General features: G+C 43.2%; 1 long non-coding RNA gene across 3 annotated transcripts in view; it reads left to right on the top strand.

Moving 5' to 3' along the window:
* LOC109894445 (uncharacterized) overlaps window positions 1-11473 on the top strand; it is a 32533-nt gene extending 21060 nt beyond the window's left edge. For all 3 annotated transcript variants that reach the window (XR_002255872.2, XR_004210621.1, XR_004210622.1), the window contains 5 exons: window positions 6446-6651; window positions 6738-6791; window positions 7633-7684; window positions 10458-10641; window positions 11047-11473. This is a non-coding gene — a long non-coding RNA (uncharacterized LOC109894445). The remainder of the gene's footprint in view (window positions 1-6445; window positions 6652-6737; window positions 6792-7632; window positions 7685-10457; window positions 10642-11046) is intronic.
* The last annotated feature ends 2378 nt before the right edge of the window (window positions 11474-13851 follow it).

Raw genomic sequence — 13851 nt, 5'->3', positions numbered from 1 at the left:
TCCCCAACACTTGGAGTCCTGTCCTGCAGCTTGTTATACCATGAAATGTGGCACATTTCATGGGTATTTCAAGTATCCTTTTCCCTCTCCATTGAGTATTCTAACCAGGGTGGATCCATATCCTTGAGATGGCCAGTGGCGATTTGGATATCCCTTTGTCAGTCAGCAGTAATGTGGGTAGAACCAGCTTAAAGGTTTGGCTCTGAACTGAACAGAAGTATATAAAAAACAGAAAGCTATGTTTTAACTGAGTAGTAGGCATTGGTCTGAAGCTGAAAAAGAAAGTAAATTCACATGGTTTTCCAGCATACAGCTTTGACCTGGGAAAGGGGGATACCTAGTCAGTTGTACAACTGAATGCATTCAACTGAAATGTCTTCCACATTTAACCCAACTCCTCTGAATCAGAGCGGTGTGGGCTGCCTTAATCTACATCCACATCATCGGTGCCTGGGGAACAGTGGGTTAAATGCCTTGCTCAGGGGCAGAAGGACAGATATTTACTTGGTCAGCTCAGGGATTCGATCCAGCAACATTTCGGTTACTGGCCCAACGTTCCTACCCGCCAGGCTACCTGCCGCCCCATAGCTATGTTGGTATTGTATTTCAAACTATGTTAAGGCAGATTGCTTAGGGTTCAAACCTTCTCAAACAGGAAAACCTTGGGAGAGCATGGGTGGAATAAGCATTGTGGTGCTCATGAATTTCCTTTTTCGGCTTCAGACCAATACCTACTTCTCACTTCGTTTTTTTTGTTTTTAATTTCCATGGTTTTTACACTGGAAGGTGATTATGCAACATTATACAACAGATGGCTCTAACACTGATTGGTTAAAACCGCATTCCCGCCGGTGTCTATTTTACAAGTTACCATTGGCTAAATACAGTGGGGCAAAAAACGTATTTAGTCAGCTACCAATTGTGCAAGTTCTCCCACTTAAAAAGATGAGGCCTGTAATTTATCATAGGTACACTTCAACTATGACAGACAAAATGAAAGATAACATCCAGAAAATCACATTGTAGGATTTTTTATGAATTTATTAGCAAATTATGGTGGAAAATAAGTATTTGGTCAATAACAAAAGTTTCTCAATACTTTGTCATTGCCAACAAAGGGTATATAACAGAGGTCAAACGTTTTCTGTAAGTCTTCACAAGGTTTTCACACACTTGCTGGTATTTTGGCACATTCCTCCATGCAGATCTCCTCTAGAGCAGTGATGTTTTGGGGCTGTTGCTGGGCAACACAGACTTTCAACTCCCTCCAAAGATTTTCTATGGGGTTGAGATCTGGAGACTGGCTAGGCCACTCCAGGACCTTGAAATGCTTCTTACGAAGCCACTCCTTCGTTGCCCGGGCGGTGTGTTTGGGATCATTGTCATGCTGAAAGACCCAGCCACGGTTCATCTTCAATGCCCTTGCTGATGAAAGGAGGTTTTCACTCAAAATCTCACGATGCATGTCCCCATTCATTCTTTCCTTTACACGGATCAGTCGTCCTGGTCCCTTTGCAGAAAAACAGCCCCGACGCATGTTTCCACCCCCATGCTTCACAGTAGGTATTGTGTTCTTTGGATGCAACTCAGCATTCTTTGTCCTTCAGCGCAACACGTCTCTTTGTCCTCGTGGAGCGCAACACGTCTCTTTCACATAGTTGATCAGGCTGTTGATTGTGGCCTGGTGAATGTTGTCCCACTCTTCAATGGGCCTCGATCTCGTCACGGTATCTCTGTGCATTCAAATTGCAATTGTGTTCGTTGTCCGTAGTTTATGCCTGCCCAGACCATAATCACCGCCTCCATGGGGCACTCTGTTTACAATGTTGACATCAGGTGAGCATTTTCCCACTGAAGTCTGTTACGACACTGAACTGCAGTCCGGTCAAGGCCCTGGTCAGGAAGACGAGCATGCAGATTTGCTTCCCTAAGACGGTTTCTGACAGTTTGTGCAGAAATTATTTGGTTGTGCAAACCCACAGTTTCATCAGCTGTCCAGGTGTCTGGCCTCAGATGATCCTGCAAGTGAAGAAGCCGAATGTGGAGGACCTAGGCTGACGTGGTTACACGTGGTCTGCGGTTGTGAGGCCGATTGGACGCACTCCCAAATTTCCTAAAACAATGTTGGAGACAATTTTATGGTAGAGAAATTAACATTGAATTCTCTGGCAACAGCGCTGATGTACATTCCTGCAGTCAGTATGCCAATTGCATGCTCCCTCAACTTGAGACATCTGTGGCATTATGTTGTGTGACAAAACTGCACATTTTAGAGTGGCCTTGTATTGTCCCCAGCACAATACCTGTGTAATGATCACAATACCTGTGCTGTTTAATCAGCTTCTTAATATACCACACCTGTTGGGTGGAAGGATTATTTTGGCAAATGAGAAATTCTCCCTAACAGGGATTTAAACAAATTTGTGCTCAATGTGAGAGAAATAATATTTTTCTGTGTATGGAACATTTCTGGGATCTTTTGTTTCAGCTCATGGAACACTTTCAATGTTGCGTTTTTATATTTTTGTTCAGTGTTAATTAGAAAGTGTAACTAAAACCAGTTTGGCAAGCCTTGTCCTGCAGAAGTTGAAATATATAGCCAATACAAAATGTATCGAATGAGTGTAATTTACATGATGGTTTCAGTCAGATTTTTTTCCACCACGTAATGAACAGCTAGCGTGTGCTTGTCCTAATAAGCCATCATTCCACGGTTGCCATAGTGTTTCTTTACATGACTTGACTCTTGTAAAGCACTGTAGTGAATCTACTCAATACAATGACATTACAAATGACTGCATTTCACTGCAGTTTGAACTTCTAAACAGTGCTATTTTGAGACAGTTTAATTGGTTCAGGCCTTGTTTATTAGTGTGCTTGTGTTGCTTCAGAACAAACACTTCTGCATTGTTATTAACTGTCATAGATAGGTACAACTTATTCAATATTTGTCTAAGAAGGTAAACTGAACAAGTGTTTTGTATTTACTTTCGAATTTGTAGAGGAGATAGTTGGTGTTGTAAACCACAAATAAAATCTTAATATTAAGTATTAAGAAATCATCATTTAGAGTATCTGTTAGTCCTTTGGTGCACAATTTGTGAGACTTATTATACACTGCTCAAAAAAATAAAGGGAACACTTAAACAACACAATGTAACTCCAAGTCAATCACACTTCTGTGAAATCAAACTGTCCACTTAGGAAGCAACACTGACAATAAATTTCACATGCTGTTGTGCAAATGGAATAGACAACAGGTGGAAATTATAGGCAATTAGCAAGACAGCCCCAATAAAGGAGTGGTTCTGCAGGTGGGGACCACAGACCACTTCTCAGTTCCTATGCTTCCTGGCTGATGTTTTGGTCACTTTTGAATGCTGGCGGTGCTTTCACTCTAGTGGTAGCATGAGACGGAGTCTACAACCCACACAAGTGGCTCAGGTAGTGCAGCTCATCCAGGATGGCACATCAATACGAGCTGTGGCAAGGAGGTTTGCTGTGTCTGTCAGCGTAGTGTCCAGAGCATGGAGGCGCTACCAGGAGACAGGCCAGTACATCAGGAGACGTGGATCAGGCCGTAGGAGGGCAACGACCCAGCAGCAGGACCGCTACCTCCGCCTTTGTGCAAGGAGGAGCAGGAGGAGCACTGCCAGAGCCCTGCAAAATGACCTCCAGCAGGCCACAAATGTGCATGTGTCTGCTCAAATGGTCAGAAACAGACTCCATGAGGGTGGTATGAAGGCCCGATGTCCACAGGTGGGGGACGTGACAGAGTCTGGAGACGCCGTGGAGAACGTTCTGCTGCCTGCAACATCCTCCAGCATGACCGGTTTGGCGGTGGGTCAGTCATGGTGTGGGGTGGCATTTCTTTGGGGGGCCGCACAGCCCTCCATGTGCTCGCCAGAGGTAGCCTGACTGCCATTAGGTACCGAGATGAGATCCTTGGACCCCTTGTGAGACCATATGCTGGTGCGGTTGGCCCTGGGTTCCTCCTAATGCCAGACAATGCTAGACCTCATGTGGCTGGAGTGTGTCAGCAGTTCCTGCAAGAGGAAGGCATTGACGCTATGGACTGGCCCGCCCGTTCCCCTGACCTGAATCCAATTGAGCACATCTGGGACATCATGTCTCGCTCCATCCACCAACGCCACGTTGCACCACCCACGTTGCACCACAGACTGTCCAGGAGTTGGCGAATGCTTTAGTCCAGGTCTGGGAGGAGATCCATCAGGAGACCATCCGCCACCTCATCAGGAGCATGCCCAGGTGTTGTAGGGAGGTCATACAGGCACGTGGGGGCCACACACACTACGGAGACTCATTTTGACTTGTTTTAAGGACATTACATCAACATTGGATCAGCCTGTAGTGTGGTTTTCCACTTTAATTTGAGTGTGACTCCAAATCCAGACCTACCATGGGTTGATAAATTTAATTTCCACTGATAATTTTTGTGTGATTTTGTTGTCCGCACATTCAACTATGTAAAGAAAAGTATTTAATAATATTTCATTCATTCAGATCTAGGATGTGTTATTTTAGTGTTCCCTTTATTTTTTGAGCAGTGTATATATTTTTTTCAACTATTAAAAAAAAAAACACATGCATCGGCATAACGTTATCTGTAATCGCTTTAGCCTCCCTAAAATCAGTATCGGTCCCAAAAAATCCCATATCGGTTGGGCTCTACTTGGAAGTTATTTAGCTAGCTAGCTATGTTTTGTGGAAGAATGTAGCTATGATATATTAACATTTGAGTTGTGGTACAGTCTTGTTGGGGTAACATTGGCTACCTAACTAGCTAGTCCGGTAGTAAGAATCTCATCTATTGTACCTAGCAATGCAAAATAACGTTAGCAGCATGGCAGTTTCCCAAAGTTTGGTGGTTTTAAACTTAACATAACTAACGTTGGCTAGCTAGCTATGTTTTGTGTAAGAAAGTATGATACTGTATATTGTGGTGCATGAACTGGTCATACGTGTTAGCTAACGTTAGTCTTACGTTAACTGGCTATCACGGCAGCCAAGGACGTTATCTTATTTGTTTGTGCTCTGCTTACATGCAAGTGTCTAGGTCAGCAATTGACACATGATGACTTCATATGGAAAAACCTTACTTGGCAAAATATAGCTAGCTTTCCTCGCTTGTTGTTTAGCTACCTAGCCAACGTTATCTCTCATATGGCTGATATAACTTTACATTAGCTAGCTAGCATGCAAATTTATGTTAGCTATCTAGCTAATCAAAACAAAACCACGTTCATTAAAGATGTTAGCATTGTCAGAAATGCTACAAAAAGATAGCAGCACATCGTTGGTTCTTGAGAGCGTTACATTTATGAATTTAATCAGAACTGTTGACCCTACAAACGTATTCAGTCCGAAGGTGGCAAATCTAACTATAGTCTTGTCCGTCGCCTAGATCTTGAGCTAGTTCTGCGCAACAAAATATATATTTTTCCTCATGTTAATGATCCTGTTAAAAATCCTGTATGTGGTTCTCGTTAACAGACGCACGGCTCATGATGAGAGGCAGAGCGTGTGTTGCATACCTCCAATATTGGCTTAGATATGGTAGGGAGATTTTTATTTAACATTGATTGAAGCTCAATGCCAATATATTGTGGTGGCTATCGACCCCACAAGAATACAGGCTGTGTTTGGCCTGATTGTCCTAGGTTAAGTGAAGGGTGAGGTTTAAGGTGAGGCAGGCTTTAGGGTGAGAGATGGGATCAAAGTGGTTGTCTACATGACATCCAGTTAAGGACTGTCTACCTAGTGCAGACAGAGAGACGAGACTTTGGGCCACTATGGTAACCCAGGAGCTGTTAAACTGCCAAACAAGAGTCATTTGGTGTTGATATGGTCAGAGCAGGTGCTGCTGATACTGTGAGCCCCATAAACAGCCCTGGAGCCAGTCCCCCATGACCCCACACTGCGTCCCCTTCCTCCCCTCCCAACACAGCAGCCAGCGCTTCCTTTCCGCCACCCCTCACCCCGACCGACCCTGATCCCAGTGAGCCAGCATGCCTTCCACATGTTTCACTCACCCTTTCGTCCCCCCCTCTCCAACTCCTCCCTCCTGAATAAACTGCCAAGGCTGCCTCAGCAAAGGAAAATATTATTCGCCCTCAGAAAAAAGCCAATGAGTGAAATCTTGCCCCATCTGACAGAGCGACAGAACGTTTGCATGTGAATTAAATAATTGTTATGGTTTGCGAGAGCTAAAGCCCTTAATTTATACCATATTATGAGGCTGTATTTGAGCACGAAATGGAGACTCATTTCCAGGCAGAGAAGAGGGGTCCAGGGAGAGAGGGAGACTCCTCATTGTCTTCATCATAAGACTTGTGGAGGGGGAACATTTCTAAAGGTATCAACTTTAATCCATAAAAATAGTAAATATTCTCTTTCCCTTCATCCTCTGTTTGTCTCTCTGTAGGGTGGCCTGGTATGATTCTGATGACTTGTGAGGTTCCTCTGGCTCTACTGACCCAAGATTGGAGAGTGGCACAGTTTGGTCTCATCTGGCACACTTGTCCTTAAATCTATATGATCGACATGTGTATCACCATCTTTGTCCTTCCACCCTCCAGGATTCCAGGCTACACCAGCAGCCTCCTCTTCATGCTCATCTTCTTAGTTGTGGTGAGTTCAGTACAAATCTTATGCCTCTAAAGGTTGACTAGTTTCTCTTCCACCATAATCCACCTGATCTGTTGCTTCTCTCACAGGTTGTGGTCAAGAAATGGGTACATCCCCTGCCCCCTACCAAGCAATGTGACCAGGTAACAACCACATTACAAACGGCCCTAATCACACACACCAAATACTGAAAGTGACCTGTAGGCTCTGAGCTTCACTTCAGGTGGCAGGTAGCCTAGCGGTTAACAGCGTTGGGCCTGTAACTGAAAGGTCGATGGTTTGAATACCCGAGCCGGCAAAATATGGAAAAATCTGCTTCTGAGCAAGGCAGTTAACCCCCAACAAAAACTTCCCAGGGCACCGATGACGTGGACGTCGATTTAAGGAAGCCCCCTGCACCTCTCTGATTCAGAGGGATTGGATTAAATGGGGAAGACACATTTCAGTTCAATGCATTCAGTTCTGCAACTGACTAGGTTTTCTCTTTCATAAATTTTTTGTATCTAACTGCCACAGTGACTGGTGGACCAAAATGTTAATTTCCCACCCTGGTAACACCTACCCTCGAGTCCTGGTTGTATGATTAGGCAGGAATCCTGGAGATTGCGTTTCTGAATGGGAGGCTTTGGTGGCTGACTGAGCCAGTTATGTATTGACGAATACCAGAGAATGCTGCACTGTGACTGGTGCCAGTCCTGAAGGGGAGGAAGTACTTACGACCCTGCCAGTGTCAGGAAGTGAACGTTGACCTTGTTGGATATAACAGCAGCACTATTGCTTCCTTGTATACAGTCATGGCTGTGGGTCCATTTAAATGGCTGTTGTTTAGTTTCCTCCGTAGTCAAGACTATGGAATTCAATCTACCCCAAAGACACTTGTATTTCCAACCACCCTTTACAACTCCTCTCATTTCTGAAACATTAGAAATGAACAAGAGTGAAATTAACATTGCTGCATTTATTCATTTTATTAAATTTTTCCAGATATCGAATTCCTTCGGAATTGGAATGTACGCCCAAACTCTCACCCAGTAAGGTATGTATGCATCGGTGCCATTTTATGATGAGTGAGGACGATAGAAGAAAACAACATTATGCCCATGGCCTTATTTCTATTACAGCACATTGGATGACTGTCATTCATATTCCATTCACTCCGCTGAATGTAACATCGATATGTTTCGGCTACTACATGATACTCAAATGTTCCCTATACCCATCATGAGGTTGCTACAACCTAGCTTATGAATGAAACTTTACAACATAAGTGCACAGGTCGAGAGAAATTTGAGTAATCAAGGTGACAGACATTGACACATTCAATACCGCCTTGCACACTCGTCTGCATCTAGCTGATCTAAGGTGCAATCATTAGTCCTGCAGTTGCAAACAAATTTCTATTGGACAAATTCAAGTATGTTTATCCATGTTTTGTTCTGTTTGCTTCCGTTTAAGAAACATAAGCCCTTGATCACATGCAAACACAGTTCACTTTCATGGCAGCCACATACAAACAGCAATGATCCCTTTGATTGTTGTATAATTCCATATTGGATCTATGCAGTCTCCTCTCACCTTTTCCCTTCGCTTGTGAACTTCAATGCACAACACATCAGCTGTCTGTTAACAGGTGAAAAAACCCTTCCAAGCCAAACCTTAATATCATAACCCCTAACAGCTACACACAGCCTACATTGTTGTCACCATATTAGCTAAATTCATAATTAACATAGCTACTAGAACTAATGTGTTACTAAACTGCTACAATCACACAGGACCGTGTACAGCTAGCAGTTACACTGGCGGGCACTGGTGGTTATAAAACCAAAAGCTTACCTAGACTTGGATGAGTTCCAGTGTTGGATAGCCAGCTAGCATCCCTCTTGAGCCAGGTATTAGAGTAGGTTAAACTAGCTAGCTGCATCTATGTCTCTTGCTTCTCCATTTTTTAAGAAATGAATTTGTTCAAAACTGTTCAGCTATTGTCTTTCTCTGAGTCAACTACACACCACATTTTATGCACTGCAGTGCTTGCTAGCTGTAGCATATGCTTTCAGTACTTTATTTATTCTCTGATCCTTTGATTGGATGGACAACATGTCAGTTCATGCTGCAAGAGCTCGGGTGGGTTGGAGGACGTCCTCCGGAAGTTGTCATAATTACTGTGTAACTCTATGGAAGGGGGTGAGAACCACGAGCCTCCTAGGTTTTGTGTTGAAGTCAGTGTACCCAGAGGATTGCGGAAGCTAGCTGTACCTCGGCTACACGATGGTGCTACCCTACAGAGTGCTGTTGAGGCTACTGTAGACCTTCATTGTAAAACAGTGTTTTAATAAATGATTTAGTGACGTGAATAAATGTGGTATAGTTATCAAAAAAGGATGACTTCAATGTTTCACTATTTAACATTTTCTGAAATTGACTGATGAGGATGGTCCTCTCCCTCTTCCAAGGAGCCTCCACTGATGCATTGACTCAACTTGTCTCCATCAACCCTGGATATGTAGTCAGTAAAACAGACTGTATAATATTTGTAAGCTGTAATACGCTTTATTGCAATTAATAGTGCAGTACAATTATTACAGTTGCAGAAGCAGTTTTCTGGATCTTCTGGAGCTTTAGTAAAAGGCACCGTCTGTCTATAGTTCTTAGTCACTGTCAGTGGTGACATTTCCCAATCATTAAGAGTGCAGGATTGTGTAGTGTATGGAATAGCATATGCTCCAGAGCTGAGTGCAACCAGCAGCTGCCACTCACGTGTGAATGTGCCTTGACTATTAATCTGTGTGTGTCTGGGGGGGCGTGCAGAATTACATGGCACACATGGTTATACGATTCAGATACCATGATATATTGCTGCCAGAGGAGGCAGTGCAAAAGTGTGTTTATTTGTGTTCAGTGAGCATGTATTTATAGATATGTCTAAAATACTAAATCAGAGAACTTCTCACCTCAACTTTACATTATCACACACTGCAGTTTTGCTGGTAATGACTACTACTATTATTATTACTCCTACAACTATTACTACTAGACACACACACACACTGCCCCCCTCCCCCTACTTTCCCTGGGTAACCGTATAAGTTTCTACGGTGTTAATGACGGCAGTGTAGTGAATGATAGATGTGTGTTTTGAGTGCTTACATCATCCCCACCATGGCCTTCTCCTTCCTCTGCCACACTGCTGTGGTGCCCATCTACTGTGAACTGGACCAGTCAGTACCCTGACTGACGCAGCCCTTACACATCCTTCTAAACAGTGATTTTTCTGCCATTGTAATCCTTGGGCTGGCCATGTGTGTAAAAAAAATAAAATTAAAATAACGATACAAAAAAAACAAATATTTATCATTCATTTTCATGAATGGAAAAACATTTCAAACTTCAATGACTAAAACCAGATATAAAGTATGTTGAAATTATGATGGTACTATTATTTTTAAATGTAATTATTGAGAACTAGCAATCACCAAAATAAAAGCTAGACAGTCAGGGAGAATTGAAAATTCCCAAAACAAGGATTTAAGCAGTATTGGTTTTGTTATGTTTGAGCAAAAGAACACAGTATATGCCATGGAAAAATCTATTTAATTGCAGGAAATTGGTTTTAAAACTGCAAAAATGTATCTTTGCTCCATGGACATGTGTATAATTGGCTTAAAAATGCAAAATGAAATGGGCAGTGACACACCTCACAGAAAGAGAGCTGGTTGACACTACAAGCTCTATTAAATCCATGGTGTCTCTACCTCCTCCTAAAATTTTATATTGGACCAGTCCTTCACTTTGCTTTATCTCTCTGACAGGCCACATGGACACAGAGCTGTTGCTAGGCTACGACGTGAACCTTCCGAGTGATGTGTTGGTGATGGAAAAGAGACCATGGTCTCAGCATTGACTCCATTTCAAAATAAATGTTCAATTAAAAACTAAAATGTCTGAGCGTCTGACAATCCTGCTGGCTGTGCTGCTGACTGTTTGGGGTTGTGGGTAGGTGTTAAGTCTTAACTTATGGGGTTTCCTTTTGGGGGGTATTTATTGTTCCATTAGCATCTACTGGTAATGTTTGACCTTATGAGCTAAATGTGTTTTGAATGGTTGGTTAATGTTCTCATGTTTAGGTTCTTTAATCTGTAGTTTGCTTTGGGTGTTAAGTATAGCATGGTGTACCGTGTGTACAAAGTCTCTGGAGTCTGTCGTGGTAAATGCACACTTCCCAAATTCATCCTCATACTGGAGTTGTTTAGCCTCATAAATCATGGAAAAGACAAGATTGCAAGGACCCAAAAAAACAAAAGAAAATGTAACATTTTTTTTTAATGGCAATGTCATGATCATGACTAACCTGTGACTGCACTGTATCACTACGATGATGTCATTTCCTTGTGCCCCCAGGCTCTGTTTCTGCTGATCTTCAGCCTGTTTGTGGGACTGCTCAGTCTGTCATCGTGGTCACCTGGGCAGAGAACCCCTGAACAGGACCTCATGACCAGACAAGCCATGTACCTGCTCCATGGAGCCTAAAGGGAAAATGCTGCCAGATAAATCATATTTGGCAGCAAACCAGGACGCTATGACCACCAAACAGGCCAGTGGTAGGACCACAAGATCACTGCATCCAGACTCTGAAAGCATAAGACTGCCCAGTTACTGAATGTTGCGCTGATATATTGAGTGAATATACTATACCTTCCTCTATACCGCACCTCCGGTATCCATAGAAGAAAAGTCATTAAAATGCTTATCAACTATTTCATTACATGATTAATTTATTGTACTGTAAAATGTTAAATAAAAGGGAAACATTGATTTGTATAATTGACTTTGGTCTTTTGAGGACTGTTGTGATCTCTTTTACTGTGGAATGATAATCACTCAAGCATGTTGTATGTGCGTGTGTGTGTTTGACTGACAGCCATATTATTGATGTTGGGACAAACTCTGCAGTGTAGGGCTGGGGGTCCTGTCTGTAGCTAATAAAAGCCAAATGCCCAGTACGTTTCCAATCATGATGCTGTTTAGATTCTCTCGGCACCCTCTGGAACCTCTGGTCGCTGAACTGCCGCTTCTAATCTGAGGAATTAGGCTCACTGACTGGTCCCCATTTCCCTCCCAAAGCAGAGCAGGAGACCGCCCTCTCCTCACACCCCCAACCAGGGGTTAGGAGGCTCCCTAATCCAGGAAATCTCCCTGGTCTCCCCCATACCCCGCAGGACGTTCCTAGAACAGGCAGACAGCCTGCTGGCTATGAAAAATAACATGGGAGATCTGCTATCGTCAGGGATGTGAGTCATTGCTGGAGTATTCTGGTAAAGCTTTGCTAGTTTGGCTCTCATATACAGTGCCTTTGGAAAGTATTCAGACCCCTTGACGTAACAGCCTTATACTAAAATGGATTAAATAAAACAATTTCCTTGGGCAATCAACACAATACCCCATAATGAGAAAGCGAAAAAAGGTTTAGGAATTTTAGCTAATGTAACTGAAATACCTTATTTACACAAGTATTCAGACCCTTTGCTATGAGACTTGAAATTGGGCTCAGGTGCATCCTGTTTTCATTGATCATCCTTGATGTTTCTACAACTTGATTGGATTTGGAAAGGCACATATCTGGGGAAAGGTACCAAAATCTTTCTGCAGCATTGAAGGTCCCCAAGAACACAGTGGTCTCCATTTTTTTGTTTTGTTTTTATTTTATTACTTTTACCCCTTTTTCTCCCTAATTTCGTGGTATCCAATTGGTCAGTCTTGCCTCCGCTGCAACTCCCGTACGGACTCGGAGACGCGAAGGTCGAGAGCTGTGCATCCTCCGAAACACAACCCAGCCAAGCCGCACTGCTTGACACAATTTCCGCTTAAACCGGAAGCCAGCTGCACCAATGTGTCGGAGGAAACACTACACCTGTCCACTGTGTCAGTGTGCATTGCGCCCAGCCTGCCACATTTGAAACAAAACCAAAAAATACAAACCTGTTTTTGCTTTGACATTATTGGGTATTGTGTATAGATTTTGAGGGGGGAAAAAAACAATTTAATCAATTTTAGAATAAGGCTGTAACAAAATGTGGAAAAAGTCAAGGGGTCTGAATACTTTCCGAATGCACGGTGTGCATAGATGTATACAATAAAGTTTGGACACACCTACTCATTCAAGGGTTTTTCTTTATTTTTACGATTTTCTACCTTGTAGAATAATACTGAAGACGACAACTGTGAAATAACACATTTGGAATCATGTGTTAAATCAAAGTGTTAAACAAATCAAAATATTTTTGATTCTTCAAAGTAGCCACCCTTTGCCTTTGCACACTCTTGGCATTCTCTCAACCAGCTTCACCTGGAATGCTTTTCCAACAGTCTTGAAGGAGATATATGCTGAACATTTGCTGAACACTTGTTGCCTGCTTTTCCTTCACTCTGGTCAGACTCATCCCAAACCATCTCAATTGGTTTGAGGTTGGGTGATTGTGGAGGCCAGGTCATCTGATGCAGGCCATATGATATCTCCAAAACCCACTGCCTGTATAGTGCCTTCAGAAAGTATCCACACCCCTCAACATTTTCTACATTTTGTTGTTACAGCCTGAATTTAAAATTGATTAAATTAGGATTTAGATCCTTACTGTCCCTAGAATTTCTAAGCAAACAGCTGGAGGCAGGGCTTTCTCCTATAGAGCACCATTTTTATGAAATGGTCTGCCTACCCATGTGAGAGACGCAGACTCGGTCTCAAACTTTAAGTCTTTATTGAAGACTCATCTCTTCAGTAGCTCCAATGGTTGAGTGTAGTCTGGCCCAGGAGTGTGAAGGTGAACAGAAAGGCACTGGAGCAACGAACTGCCCTTGCTGTCTCTGCCTGGCCGGTAACCCTCTCTCCACTGGGAATTTCTGCCTCTAACCCTATTACAGGGGCTTACTGAGTCACTGGCTTACTGGTGCTCTTCCATGCCGTCCTGAGGAAGGGTGCGTCTCTTGAGTGGGTTGAGTCACTGACGTGATCTTGCTGTCCAGGTTGTCGCCCCCCCCCCGGGTTTGTGCCGTGGGGGTTATCTTTGTGGGCTATACTCGGCCTTGTCTCAGGATGGTAAGCTGGTGGTTGAAGATATCCCTATAGTGGTGTGGGGGCTGTGCTTCGGCAAAGTGGGTGGGGTTATATCCTGCCTGTTTGGCCCTGTCCGGGGGTATCGTCGGACGGGG

This window comes from Oncorhynchus kisutch, linkage group LG7 (assembly GCF_002021735.2).
Source record: "Oncorhynchus kisutch isolate 150728-3 linkage group LG7, Okis_V2, whole genome shotgun sequence".
In the NCBI taxonomy this organism is placed as follows: Eukaryota; Metazoa; Chordata; class Actinopteri; order Salmoniformes; family Salmonidae; genus Oncorhynchus; species Oncorhynchus kisutch.
This window is presented reverse-complemented; position numbering and strand designations above follow the sequence as displayed.